This window comes from Rutidosis leptorrhynchoides, chromosome 3 (genome assembly GCF_046630445.1).
Source record: "Rutidosis leptorrhynchoides isolate AG116_Rl617_1_P2 chromosome 3, CSIRO_AGI_Rlap_v1, whole genome shotgun sequence".
Lineage (NCBI taxonomy): Eukaryota > Viridiplantae > Streptophyta > Magnoliopsida > Asterales > Asteraceae > Rutidosis > Rutidosis leptorrhynchoides.
Window position 1 is genome coordinate 632792803 of NC_092335.1, and position 14857 is coordinate 632807659.

Here is a 14857-nt window from a genome sequence, read left to right on the forward strand (position 1 = left end):
CCTCAAGTATGATGAAGAAAGTTACTGAATAAACAAGATATGAACTTGTTCTTGATGACTTAGAAGATTAAGAAGTGAAATCATGAAAAGAAACAAAGGTTGTAAGTAAGTTTATATCTTGATTTAAGATAATTAACTTACATGAATTGAATCAAAGTTTAAACATAGTTTTACCTTGATTATGAGGCTAGAAACTTATGAAGACCTTGAAGAACACTTGAAGGTTGAAGATGAGAGAGTTTAAAAGATAATCTAGCTTGAAAGAAAGTTGATATGAAAGTGTGTGTGTGTGTATGTAAACATGTTTATGTATGTATATATAAAGATTTTATGTTTTGATTTCTAGCTCATAAGTCTTCCTAGATGTTAACACTTGATCCCACATGTTGTTGACTAATAAAGGCTGCTAAGAGCAGATAATTGAGGTCTAATAATTGGTATTTATCAATAGTAAATACATCTAGAAGCTGCGTACAATACGGTTACATATACCCTAGGTATACGTGTAGAAATCTTGAGGAAACGGAACGAGAATTCAAATATAACTATCTTTTGTGAATATACTTATATTGTTTTATGTATTTAAGCCCTTTAAAAGTGATTAAATACGTATTTATACGATACTTGGATAAGCATTATAGGTTATAGGTATATATGTCAAAGAACGTTACGTATAGTTACCGTTTTGAAAACTTAAGTTAGTAGTCTCAAAGTATACTTATAACTCATTGTTATTAGTACACAATGAGATGTTAAACCATCCTTAGATCATGTTAAATATGTATAAATATGTATATGTACACAATCGTATAATTATCGTATGTTATATAGTTCGTGATATCATCGATCAAATTGGACGGTCAAACATTGTGTAAAACTATTTTCAAAAACACAAGACTCAACAATTTGGATTGCTTATCATGTTGGTAATGTTTAATTTATGTAAATATTAATCTCATATGTATGAAACGATCGGAAAAATCCGGGTCGTTACAGTCTTGTACTCTTGTCAATTTTTAAACGTTATTCTTCGATAAATTAAACCACGAGGAGTGTAACTTGTACGTTTGAGCATTTTGGACGTTTTCGTCTTTCAAATCTTCGTTTTCGTCTTTAAATCTTCATTTTTGAGCGATTTGCGTCTTTCGTCTTCGCACTTATTTATTTAAACGATTACAACTAAAAATAAGGAAATTACAATTAAAAACTTTACATATTGGAACGATGTTGTGACTAAATATATGTTCGTTTTGAGCAATATCAGATACTATTTCTAAGATCCATCCGAGCGAAGTGTATTTGTTGCTCGAAAGGCTGAATTCCTTGAAACTAAGTTCCTAATGGAAGGTAGTAGTGAAAGGAAGATAGATCTTGAAGAGGTTCAACATCAAGTAGATGATACACAATTGGTTGACACTAGCACTCAACATGAAAATGTTGAGAACGATCAAATAGATGATCAAAGTATACAAAGCGTTCGTAGATCTGGTAGGATCAGTAATCCTCCTGAGAGATATGGGTTTCTCGTGGATGATTGCTATGTGGTTGATTTGGATGAACCAACCAACTACCAAGATGCTTTATCACGGATTGATAAAGATAAATGGCAGGAAGCCATGAACGCTGAGATGCAATCCATGTATGACAACCATGTTTGGGAACTGGTTGCACAACCGACTGGCTCCAAGTTAGTTGATTGTAAATGGCTTTTCAAGAAGAAAACCGACATACATGGAAACTTAAATGCATACAAAGCTAGACTTGTAGCAAAAGGTTTCACTCAAACTCAAGGGATTGATTATGATGAAACTTTTTCACCTGTGGCAATGCTAAAGTCTATCAGGATATTATTTGCCATTGCTGCTCATCATGATTATGAGATATGGCAAATGGATGTCAAGACCGCTTTCCTAAATGGGTATCTTGAGGAAGATGTCTATATGGTTCAGCCTGAAGGTTTTGTTGATCCAAAATATCCTAACAAAGTATGCAAGTTAAAGAAGTCAATCTACGGATTGAAACAAGCATATAGAATGTGGAATCATCGTTTTAATGAGGAGGCCAAGAAATTTGGCTTCATTAAAAATGGTGATGAAGCTTGTGTATACAAGAAAGCTAGTGGGAGCACTATCATGTTCCTTGTACTATATGTGGATGATATATTGTTATTTGGAAATGATATCCCGGCAATGCAAGGAGCTAAAACTTGGCTAAGTAGATGCTTCTCCATTAAGGATCTTGGAGAAGCACAATACGTTTTGGGGATTGGGATCTACAGGGATAGATCCAAGAAATTGATAGGTTTGAATCAAAGTGCATACATTGAAAAGGTCTTGAAAAGGTTCAAGATGGAGAACTCTAAGAAAGGTTTAGTACCTATTCAAAGAGGAACACTCCTCAGTTCATCTCAGTGCCCTACCACGAGAGATGAACAAGAAAGAATGAAGAATGTCCCATACGCGTCTGCTATTGGGTCAATCATGTATGCAATGATATGCACTAGACCGGATGTGTCATGCGCTCTTAGCTTGACAAGTAGATACCAGAATAACCCTGGAAACAGTCATTGGATTGCGGTTAAAAGTATATTGAAATACCTTAGGAGGACTAAGGATATGTTTCTTATATACGGGTCTGGTGAGGAGGAACTCGCCGTAAAAAGTTACGTGGACGCGAGTTTCCAAACTGATCGAGATGATTCTCGATCACAATCCGGTTATGTCTTCATATTAAATGGAGGTGCGGTCTCTTGGAAGAGTTCAAAACAGGATGTTGTTGCATTATCCACTACAGAGTCAGAGTACATTGCCGCCTCATTGGCAGCTCAAGAAGCTGCATGGATGAAGAAATTCATCGACGACTTAGGAGTAGTCCCTTCCATTCAGGACCCTCTTGAGATCTTTTGTGACAACGAGGGTGCGATTGCTCAAATCAAGGAACCTCGTGCTCACCAAAAGACCCGTCACATTGAGCGGAGATTCAACTACATAAGGGATGAAGTTGAAAAGGGAAAGATATGTATTCGCAAAGTTCACACAGATCTTAATATAGTGGATCCACTCACGAAGCTCTTACATGGAGCAAAACACGAAGGACATGTTTGTGCATTAGGGCTTCGATATTCTAGTGATTGGTTATGATCTGTTTTAAGTATTGTAACAGAACGAAGTTGTTCAAACTCATTAATATAATTATGGTGTTAATTTATTAATTTTGAGTCAAGTTCCCATTTTGCATATTTTATCCATGAATAAGCTATTATTCTAAATTCCGTAGTTGATCACATTTGTGGGAACAAGTGTGAGGTTTAGACTATTATGAACTTGGATTGGTAAACATTCACAGGCTGAATGTGGGGCAAGGTTGCTACCAAGGTTCATAGATATTTGTGGGATACAAATATTGGAAGACCCGCTCTCAAGATTTACTGAATAGAGCCTTTGTGGTTGATCACATGTAATCTTGAGTAAAGGCGAATATCATTGTATCCTCTGACCTGAGATGCATATTGGGTTCGGATATTCACTAAGTATTGTGCCTTGATTCTTTCCTTCGCTATTCTGAAATATGATAGTTCATAAGGAAGAGCTCAGGAGCAATACAAAGTATATATCTAGAACGTATGTAGTCAAGATGGAATTTGTCCCTCTTATTCGTTGAGAGTCAGATGTCTAAGGCCTGATAAAGTTAAACCTAGAAGAGAGTGATCACTCTGTGTCTCTTGGATTTAACATGACATCTAGGATAAAAGGATATAATGAAAAGATTCACCTAATCATATTCGAGATGGGAACTCGAAAAGGATGATGTTATTGAATGGCACAAAGTCATAACATATTGGGGGTGATGGACGGTCGTTAGGTGGTATCCGTCACTTGCATTAATTTCTTATGTTTCTCGTGCAAGTGGGAGATTGAAAGTATTTCGTATGCCCAAGAGACATATTAAATTAATGTGGCTAATATGTTATGATCCAAGTCGGGTCATACCCAATAACAAGATTACCAACACTTTATATGTATTTATTTTAACGGTTGGATTGTTAAATAAATACGCGACACTTGAACTTTAGAAAATCGGTTTTCTAAAATATCATCACTTGGAATAAATTATTTAGATAATTTATATGTAATTATTTATAGGTTCAAACAATTATGTTGTGTTATATTTTATAAAATGGTTTATAAAATTATTGCAAGTAACAAATACATGTCTATTTTACACAAGTTTTATAAAATTGTTACAAATTTTATAAAAGAAAATCTTGTTATAAAATATAAAGATGATGGGCAGTTTTTGGGACTCCAAGACACTCCCATGCTTGGTCTTATTTATTACTTTTAAGACTACACAAGTCCTAAGGTGCATGCACAACTCTTGGACCAAAGTTTGAATTATTCTCTCAAGTGTAACTACACATTTAAGCTTGAAAAAAAAACTGCACAAAGGTATTCTACTGTTGCTGCTGGCCGTGACCCTTTAGGGACTCAAAGGGAGTTCTAAAATTGTTTTTCAAGCTCATATCAAGTGTCAAATAAAATCCTAACTATAGTGAAAGGTGTTGGGGTTAATTGCTTGGGGTATTACTTGCTTGAGGCTTCAAGTTAGAAGCTCTCTTTCCATCATCTTCATCATCATCTTGCTCATTTGTGAACAACCCTCAACTTGCTTGAGGAGGTATAATCTCTACTCTCCTTGTTAATATATGTAAGTATATATTCATGACTTGATATCTTCATGGAATTCAAATAAAATGGTTTAACATATAAACTTGTTTTCTTAATTGTTATGCTTCCGCTTGCTTTAATATTCATAAAATTTGTTTTGTGATTATGTAAACTCTAAGAACATGTTGTTATGTTGAATTCCATCAGAGTGGCCCAAAGACATGAAGGTTTTATAGTTCGAGACATACCTGAAAGTCTTTAAGATCGTAAGAAGCTTTGTTCGTACGATGAAGATTTGTATGCTGTGGTTTACGTATGAGTAAACTAATGTATATGTGTATATCTTTTAGGGTTTATGAGCTATGTATTTATAGGCTCATGAATTAGGGTTTCGGTAAAATCTCTTCCCTAATTAAATGTGATCTTATCCCAACTAACTTTCGTTATTTAAGGAAAAGAATCCGAATTGATTATACCGTACATTCTTCTAGAATGTACCGGATCCTTATGCAAGTATACGAAACTCGCATCAGATGGTATAGGCGCATAGGGTGCGACTATACCCGTGACATATGCCTTTGTGTGCGGTTTAGGGCTTTGGATGCGCATCCGCACAACCTTGCGGATATGCGTATCATTATCGGGTAAATAAAAGGGATAATAATAATAATAATAATAATAATAATAATAATAATAATAATGGGTCATTATCTAGAGGGAAGTAATAATTTGGGGTGAAGGGGGAAGTTCCTAATCTGACCGTTCATCTACGTTTGCTAATTGCAGTCCACCGACTTCCCGTACATCTGAATTTTATTTTGTTTAGATGATGAAGGGCATTTCCGTCATCTAGCATCTAAGTTATTTTCCACCTTCATTCACCTTCACAAATCAGATCGATCTATCTTCACAAGTCAAAGTCGCGAGTGTTTATCAATGTCGCCTTTCACCGTCATCGCTGTCGCCGGAAAACTAATATATTATGTTTAAGTCGTACATCAAATTACAAGTGTATTTAATCCCGCCTTCAGAAAACATCTTCACCGTCACGGTCATCGCCGGAAACCTCGCACACTTTGAATGTATGACCTATAAAAGAAACCGATGGTGGTGCTGGTGGATAAGGTACATATCGAGTTTTATTAATTGTATGAATTGGTTAAAACAAAGTCTGCTTTTGGTCTTTCGTAAATTCAACCATTTATATATTAGGCTAATAGTTAAAATCATATATTCATCTATATTGATAGTAACTGATTTGAATGCACACTTATAATTCATAAAGATCTTTAATTTTGATATATGATCTCTTACTGTTCGACTATTTGCCTAAGTGGAAATATTGTTTAATTATACAAAGATTGGTTGTACTTGTATCAAGTAAGTTGAGTGATTAAATCAAAAGCTTCATGTAATGGACTTTGGATCAGTAAACATCAGGTCATATAGCAAATGTTAATGAATATTGACACTTTCAAGTTAATGTAGGAAGGCAAGGCATAATCATTGAAAAAAGAACACTAAAAATGGAGATAAAGAGAGAGGCGATCCAGATTCAAAAAGTGCTTGTGATTGAATTCGATTGACTTTATCGATTAAACGATCTCAGTTCGTTATCACGTTATGTAATGCAAGTTGATTTGAACTGAAATTCTAAATCAAGTTCATGTTTAGTCGAATCAAGGTATCGGATATATTTTTTTTTTTTTAAGAGTAAAGCATGCTTCAGAATTTTGATATATCATTAAACAATTCCTAGTAATGTAAGAAAAAAAATTTGAGCTTGAAAACTTACACTGTATTGTAATGGGATCTATTTGTATAGAATTTACAGAATATTTGTAATGGGATTTATTGTAACACAGTCAATGATTTTGTGAACGTTTATAAAGATCTACTTTTGATCATGTTTGAACTAGTATTACATTTCAAAAGGTTAGTTTGCTCATATGTTATATAATTTGGTATAGAAAGATTGTTGATGTATCCATGATTGTATGAATCATTCACATGTGATTTAGTATAAATCAGTCATCAATTTATATTTCAATAACATTAACATTACACACTATGAATAGTTCTATTTTAAATATTGGTTATATTTATACATAAATTGTCTATATTATTTAACTATTCGAAAATATAATACACGGTGAATGTTTTATTTTTCATTGCATTTTTTAATTTGAACTTATAGTTAATGAATCCATTACACTTGATGAATGTTTTATTTACCTTTAAACATATAATATTTTATTTTTCAATAACATTATACTTGATGAATGTTTCATATTTCATTGTACTTTTTATTTAGACTTTTCATTAATTAATCAATTTACTTTTCGATAACATTAGTTGTGAATCGTGATGAATTTTATAATTTTAAGAATGATTTATATATGAAAATGTTCTTTAATATTTTATTTGTACTTTTTGAATGTTTCATATTTTATTTGTACTTTTTGAATGTTTCATATTTTATTTGTACTTTTTGAATGTATTTTTCAATAACATTACACTTGATGAATGTTTCATATTTCATTGTACTTTTTATTTAGACTTTTCATTAGTTAATCAATTTACTTTTCGATAACATTAATCGTGAATCGTGATGAATTTTATAATTTTAAGAATGATTTATATATGTAAATGTTCTTTAATATTTTATTTGTTAGATAACATTACATCCGATTAATGTTTTAAATCTCATTTTATTTCTTTTGTTTGGACTTTTTTCATAGATGAATTCATTTGTATTCGATAACCTTACACACAATGAATGTTTTAATTTAATCATTCTTTACCTTTAAATATAAATTCCTTTATTTTCCAAAAACATTACACTTGATGAATATTTTATATTTCATTGTACTTTTTATCTAGACTTTTCATTAATTTATCAATTTACTTTTCGATAACATTAGTCTCGAATCGTGATGAATTTTGTAATTTCAAGAATGATTTATATCTAAATGTTCTTTAATATTTTATTTTTTAGATACATTACATTTGATTAATGTTTTAAATTTCATTGTAGTTTTTTTGTATGGACTTTTTTAATATGAATTCATTTATATTCGATAACATTACACACAATGAATGTTTTAATTTTAATCATTTTTTATCTTTAAACATATAGTACTTTATTTTTTGATAACATTACACTTGATAAATGTTTTATATTTCATTGTACTATTTTTTCGAAAAACAATATGTATTAAACACGAGAGCAAAATCAAGAGGGGGCTCAACCCTATACACGAAATGGGCTAAAAGGCCCACTGCCGAATCAAACTTCTCATTAATTAATCAATTTACTTTTCGATAACATTTGTCGCGAATCGTGATGAATTTTGTAATTTTAAGAATGATTTATATCTAAATGTTCTTTAATATTTTATTTTTTAGATAACATTAAACTTGATTAATGTTTTAAATTTCATCGTAATTTTTTTATTTGGACTTTTTTATAGATGAATTCATTTATATTCGATAACATTACACACAATGAATGTTTTAATTTTAATCATTCTTTACCTTTATAAATATAATACTTTATTTTTCGATAACATTACACTTGATGAATGTTTTATATTTCAATGTATTTTTTATCTAGACTTCTCATTAATTAATCAATTTACATTTCGATAACATTAGTCGTGAATCGTGATGAATTTTGTAATTTTAAGAATGATTTATATCTCAATGTTTTTTAATATTTTATTTTTTAGATAACATTACATTTGATTAATGTTTTAAATTTTACTGTAGTTTTGTTTGGACTTTTTTAATAGATGAATTCATTTATATTCGATAACATTATACACAACGAATGTTTTACTTTATTTTTACCTTCAAAAATATAATACTTTATTTTTCGATAACATTACACTTGATGAATGTTTTATATATCATTGTACTTTTTATCTAGATTTCTCATTAATTAATCAATTTACTTTTCGATAACATTAGTCGTAAATCGTGATGAATTTTATAATTTTAAGAATGATCTATATTTAAAAGTTCTTGAATATTTTATTTTTAGATAACATTACATTTGATTAATGTTTTCAATTTCATTGTAATTTTTCATAGATGAATTCATTTATACTCGATAACACTACACACAAACAATGAATGTTAATCATCTTTTACCTTTTAACGTATAATATTTAAGGATTTTTCTAAGTGTAGCCCTTAGGGCTATACTTAAGAAATTAGGACATGCAACTTTGAGTTGTAGATTACTTACAACCGCCCACTAACTTTTAATAACCGCCTCACTACTACCTTAATGTCCTATCATCTTTGCACAATTTAATTCCTTCAGTATAGCCCTAAGGGCTACACTTAGAAAACTCCAATATTTAATTGTTCTATAACATTACACTTATAAATGTTTTAACTTTCATTGTATTTTTATTTTGAATTTTTATATATCAATCTATTTATTTTTTGATAACATTACACATGATGAATGTTTTTATTTTTGAATTTATACACCATCAAAGAAAATACAAAACAACAAGAAGAGATGCAAAACATCAAGATAAAATAGGATCTTTCATAAAATTCTTCTTAATGACACCAAGAAGATAATACAAACGAGCTATCTGCTTCCAACACGTGAGGCCTCAAGAAAACATTGGCTAATACTATCCGCACCCACTTACACTAACATGGTGAGCAACCTTTGAACAACAGTTGCTGACATACCAGATGCCCAACTGGGATCAAACAAACTTGAGAAAAGAGTAAGAGGAAAGCTAGCTGCATCAAATGCCTCTGTGAAGTCCTTTCCGGTTAGGTAATTCCCAGCAAGATCCAAGAAGGTCTTGAAGGCTGACAATTGTAATTGAACCTGAATGGCAGATTCACCCTATTTTTGTCCCTGGCAACGAGAATGAGAACTATGCAATTTAAAGCCCATTCAGTGAATTTTAATATCAACCAACTTTATGTATGTGTAAATGCAATACCATTAGTGAACTGGGCTCAGGATTAGTAATAACAACCTATAACCATAATACTTAAAGGTTTAGCAACATAACATAACTTGAAAAAATTGGCTAATATTATCATAGAAAAATATGAATGAGCTTTAGTGGATGTTTAACAACCATCGCGCAAGAGGTTGTTTTATTTAGTTCTTCTCGAACGTGATAACTGAGGCGTTTTAAACATATCCTACTACCATCAATGCAAACCACAGTATGATTAGTCCTCCAGAAATAAACACAACTAAATGTATATATATCATATCTACAATGAATGATGAACACTACAAAATACTATGTAACAACCTTCTAGTAATTCCAGTTCCTCTAAGTCTAACAAAACTGTTAATTGTTGTTGAAGTGACACATCTACGCCGCAACCCCGAAACGTGTATAAGAACTGAATATTAGTGTTTAATTCATATTTCTATATTAAATTATTTGAAGGATATAGGCTTTATACTATTTAGATAGAGAAATTTACTGAAATAAGCATTTTTTTTTCTCTCTCTCAAAAATAAGCGTAGTCAGACCACTTTTTTCGTAACTAAGCATTGATTTCGCCTAGACATTAGGCGATTTAGGCGAAATTATTATAACCAATAAATACGCTCCACGTCATAAAAAGTCTTCCGCCTAAGTTTTTTCCAGATTTTCGCCTAGATTTAAGTTCTTTAGGCGAATTAGGCGAAATACCATTTAGGCGAATTAAGCGAAAATATGCACCAATCAATTCCGGCCACGTATAGTTTATTATTTCGCCTTACCTAATTTTATTAGGCGAAAACTTTTAAATCACCTTTACACCACGACTCCTAAAAACGAACCCTAACAATTTCGCCTCTTTCTTTTACAAAATCGCCTCAACAGTAGCACCACCATCATCGTCGCCTCAACCGTAACACCACCATCAACGTCGCCTCACCACATTCCGGGCTTCTTGCCGTCGCATGACAACCGTACCCCCACCATCGCTGTGAATCGTCGCATGACAACCGTATCCTAACAATTTTTGCCTCTGTCTTTTTCAAATTCGCCTCAACCGTACCCCAACCATCAACATCGCCTCAACCTTCACCAGTGTCCAGCGTTACTCACCACTTTCCGGGGTTCTTTCCGTCGCCTAACAACCGTACCCCCACCATCAATGTGAATAGTCGATTAAGGTGAGTTTTGTGGCATGCTAGTTTTCAATTGTATTGATTGAACTTCTTAAAATATTTGTAACTACCTATTTTACAACCATGTTGCGCTAATTGTATTGATTGAACCTAAAGTAAAAAGATGAGAATTAGTATGACTTGTTCAATTGCTCATATTGTGTTTGAGAATTAGTATGGCTAGAATGTTTAATGATTATGTTGTTCTTTTGATGTGGTCTAGATGGAAAACTTGGAGCAAATTAATAATAATAAAGGTGACCAATTGACTGTGATCGACCGAGACAAGGTAATTTATGTTGTTATTGTTTTGTTACTTGATCGGTTTATGACTACATGACTATATGATGTTTCCTTTACGAAGTGGTATACGAGCATGACTATTCCCAACAGGCAACAACACACTTACCATCACTTTGCCCTAATTTTGTGTTTTTGGTTGATGTTATTCACTTCGATATAACAGGAGGAACAAGTAAAAAGAGAAGCTAACTAGTCAATTTGTTATTAAGATATTCACATGTGATCATACACGAATCAGTTAAAAGTAATTAGTAAATAAATAAATTAAAAATAAGAAGGATGATTGTATTTATGAAATAGAAAAAGACCTTTGAGAATAAAGTTATCAAGTTAGTGTAAAGAAAACAAAGTTATCAAGTTAGTGTAGTCTAGTGTGAGTGTGTATATGGGTATAATGGTTAACGATTATATTGTTCTTTTGATGTGGTCTAGATGGAAAACTTGGAGCAAAATAATACTAAGAAACGTGACCCATTGGATGATATCAACTTTTGTTTTACCAAGGTAATTTATGTTATTTTTTTGTTTACTTGATCGGTTTATGACTACATGACAATATGATGTTTAGTTATTTGTTACCTATATGACTATATTGTATATGACTAATATTTGTAACTTTTATGTAGTTATATAAAGCCAGTTTGACAAGCAGGAGTAAGATTGTTATTTTGCCGGAAATAAAAAGAAGAATTAGGGGTACAAAAAGAGAAAAGATATTTAGATCAACTTGTTTTGGAAAGTGGTTGGATCTTGGGATTAAGCGAATAAATGGGTCTGTAGTACATACGATATTGCAGCATCAGGTGGATCTCGGTAGTAAAGTCGATCCGATTGTAGATCCTTTAGAATACCAGTTAGGCTCTCACCGACTAAAGTTTGGGGCAAAAGAGTTTTGTATACTTTCGGGATTGCGTTTTGGTAAATTAGATTGGAGCGATTTTGAACCGCTTGATTACAAACCTTTTTGCGCTAGAGTATTCAAAGATGTCACGTCTCGATCCATCCATGTTAGTGACGTTAAGGAATTGTTTAATAATGCGGATAAGTTTGCAAGTCTTGATGACGAGGATGCAGTCCGTGTTTGTTTATTGTTGGTGTATAAGCTCGTATTTGCCGGGGAGGGTGGTGAGCATAATGTGGTAGACCTTGATTTTTTAGGTTTGGTGGCTGATCTGGATAAATGGAACCGTTTCCCTTGGGGTTATCACATTTGGTTATTAACTTACCCTCAACTTAAGAATGCGGTTCCAAGTCATAGGAAAAGGCATTTCCATGACATCAAGACTAAAGGGAAAGCCACTTACACACTCCAGGGATTTATATGGATTTTTCAGGTATGGATTTTGGAGGCCTTCCCAATCGGCGGACAAAAATGGTGGAAAAAGTCTCTGAACATCTTACCTAGGGGTATTAGATGGGAAAAGATTGAGAGGGTTGGTGGTGATCCGGGCCTTTATTTCTTACCGGATTACCCAGAAGTAAGACTTTTTTCTTTATCTTTATATTTATGGTATGATATTATATTTAAAAAAAACTAACTAATTATATTAACTTTATATTTATAGGGTCAGATTCCTAGAAATATATCATTGCTTACAGCTGAGGAAACAACAGATTGGTGGTTACATAGTCGGTCATTCTTTGAAAAGCAAGCTGAGGATGTCGGACGTCCTGTTGATATTACTACTACCATACATACCGATTGTACTCCTCCACCCACTAATCCTTTCAATGCAACTATTGATACTCCCACTGAAGCATGCCATTCTTCAACGGGCCCAAGACAGGTATCGTATGCGGAATATAAGAAGTTAGAGGACTTGTGTTCCCTGTTGCAAAAAGATGTGGACCAGTTGAAAGGGAAATATGAGAAGTTAGAACGAGAGGTATATTTTAATATGTTATTGTAAGTTATCATAAATGTTTACAAATATTATTAGTAACCTCCTAATATTAAAATGCAGGTTTTCCCGGACAATGAAACTCAAGACGTTGTAGATAATCACATATTCCCGGACAATCCAATTCCAGACGTTATAGATAATAACGTTCTCCCAAATCCCGCAGTCGATGACAAAGTTTCTGATTTCTTTGTCGATCATGATCGAGTTCCTGACTCGAAACCTTCCTTCAATCTAGATGAAGATAGTCATAATATCGATTTGGATCTCAACTTAGATTTTAGTCAAACTATAGATCTGAACTTCTTTAAAGATTCACCTAAGGTTAGTTGTATGCAAATTGTTTGTGTAATAGGTTTATGCTAAAATTTATAATAATATTTTATGTTTATCTATATATTTTATATGTAGATTGAAGAAGGACAAGAACGAAATGAAGATGCAAAAAAATGTGGTGCGACCTTAACATTGTCACAATTACCAACGACAAATGAAGATTTAGTTGAAGATTCAAGATTTGAGTCGGTATACCATTCGTGGGAAAAAGTGGTGAGAATTCTAGTATTGATATATGCATATATGGTCTCCGGAATTTAATTAGAGGGACGCATATAATGTAATAATATATGTTTTACATAGAGTAATTAACTAAAAAGTTTTGTATCTAAAATTTTCATATGTCTTTATCAGATTGTTAATGATCCATCTGTCCTAGAGGATCGGAAAGAAGATCCAAAACCACAAAGGAGAGGGAAGCGGAAAAGGAACGTTGGGCCTTTTCAAAAATCACCATGGGTGAAACCTCAATCAACTACGCCCGTGAAACTCAAAATCAAAAAGAAACGTGCGATAAGTCCCTTACATAATTTAAGCCTTGATCAAAGTGTGGAGGTACGAAAAATATTTGTGTTAACATACTTATGTTATTTATTATTGTTTATATTTTGAAATTAAAAATTTTTTACAGGTTCAAAAAAAGCAACTTAATGAAAAAAAGGGTGGAAAAGATAAGATGATGTCCGAAAGGGAGCAGTGGTTGAAGATGAACACAAGAAATAAACAGTCTTCCGAGATGCGCCCGATTCTAATGTCCCCTGGTGGAGCTCCTAGTAAGCCGATGTACGGTCCCGGTGTTGGTGACCAAATGTTTTATGGTCAACCTCAGCCTACCTTGATTCGTCAACGAGTAATCTAACTTCCATTACGCTTTATCTGACTTTGATTTGATAACGTGAAAGTTGTTATCCAGTCTTTGCAATTTGTTTTTAACGTGTTTACCGATTTATGTCTTTTCTTTTGTTGCATCTGGATAGCCTGCAATTGGTTATGGATTCCAGCAACAACTTCTTCCGGGAATTAGCCCGGGTGGTGGTCAAGTGCCAAACTTATGCATGACAATGGACCCACGTGGGCAGCAGGGACAACATCTTGGTGGAATGCGTGATTTTATTCATGTGCAGGAGAAACAGCAACATCCGTCTCCTCTTATGCACCAACAGGTTTAATAAATTTTTATTTAAACTACTGTTTTATTTAAACTGCTGTTAAAGGCTGCTTATATGTGCAATAAATTTGTTGTTAAAAGCCTGCTTACATGTTTGCTAAGGTTTAAACTACTGTTTTATAAAATCATTATGTGATTTGGTTTTTATGGATTAAAAGGACTATACTGCACCAAATGCAAAAGAAACCAAGGACAAAACAATGGAGAAAGCTGGAGAGTATAAGGTATTATATTTGATGCACAGTATGTGTTTGAACTGCATATTTAAAGTTTTTTTAACCTGCACAGTATGTGTTTGAACTGCAAAAAAAATAAAAAATTAATT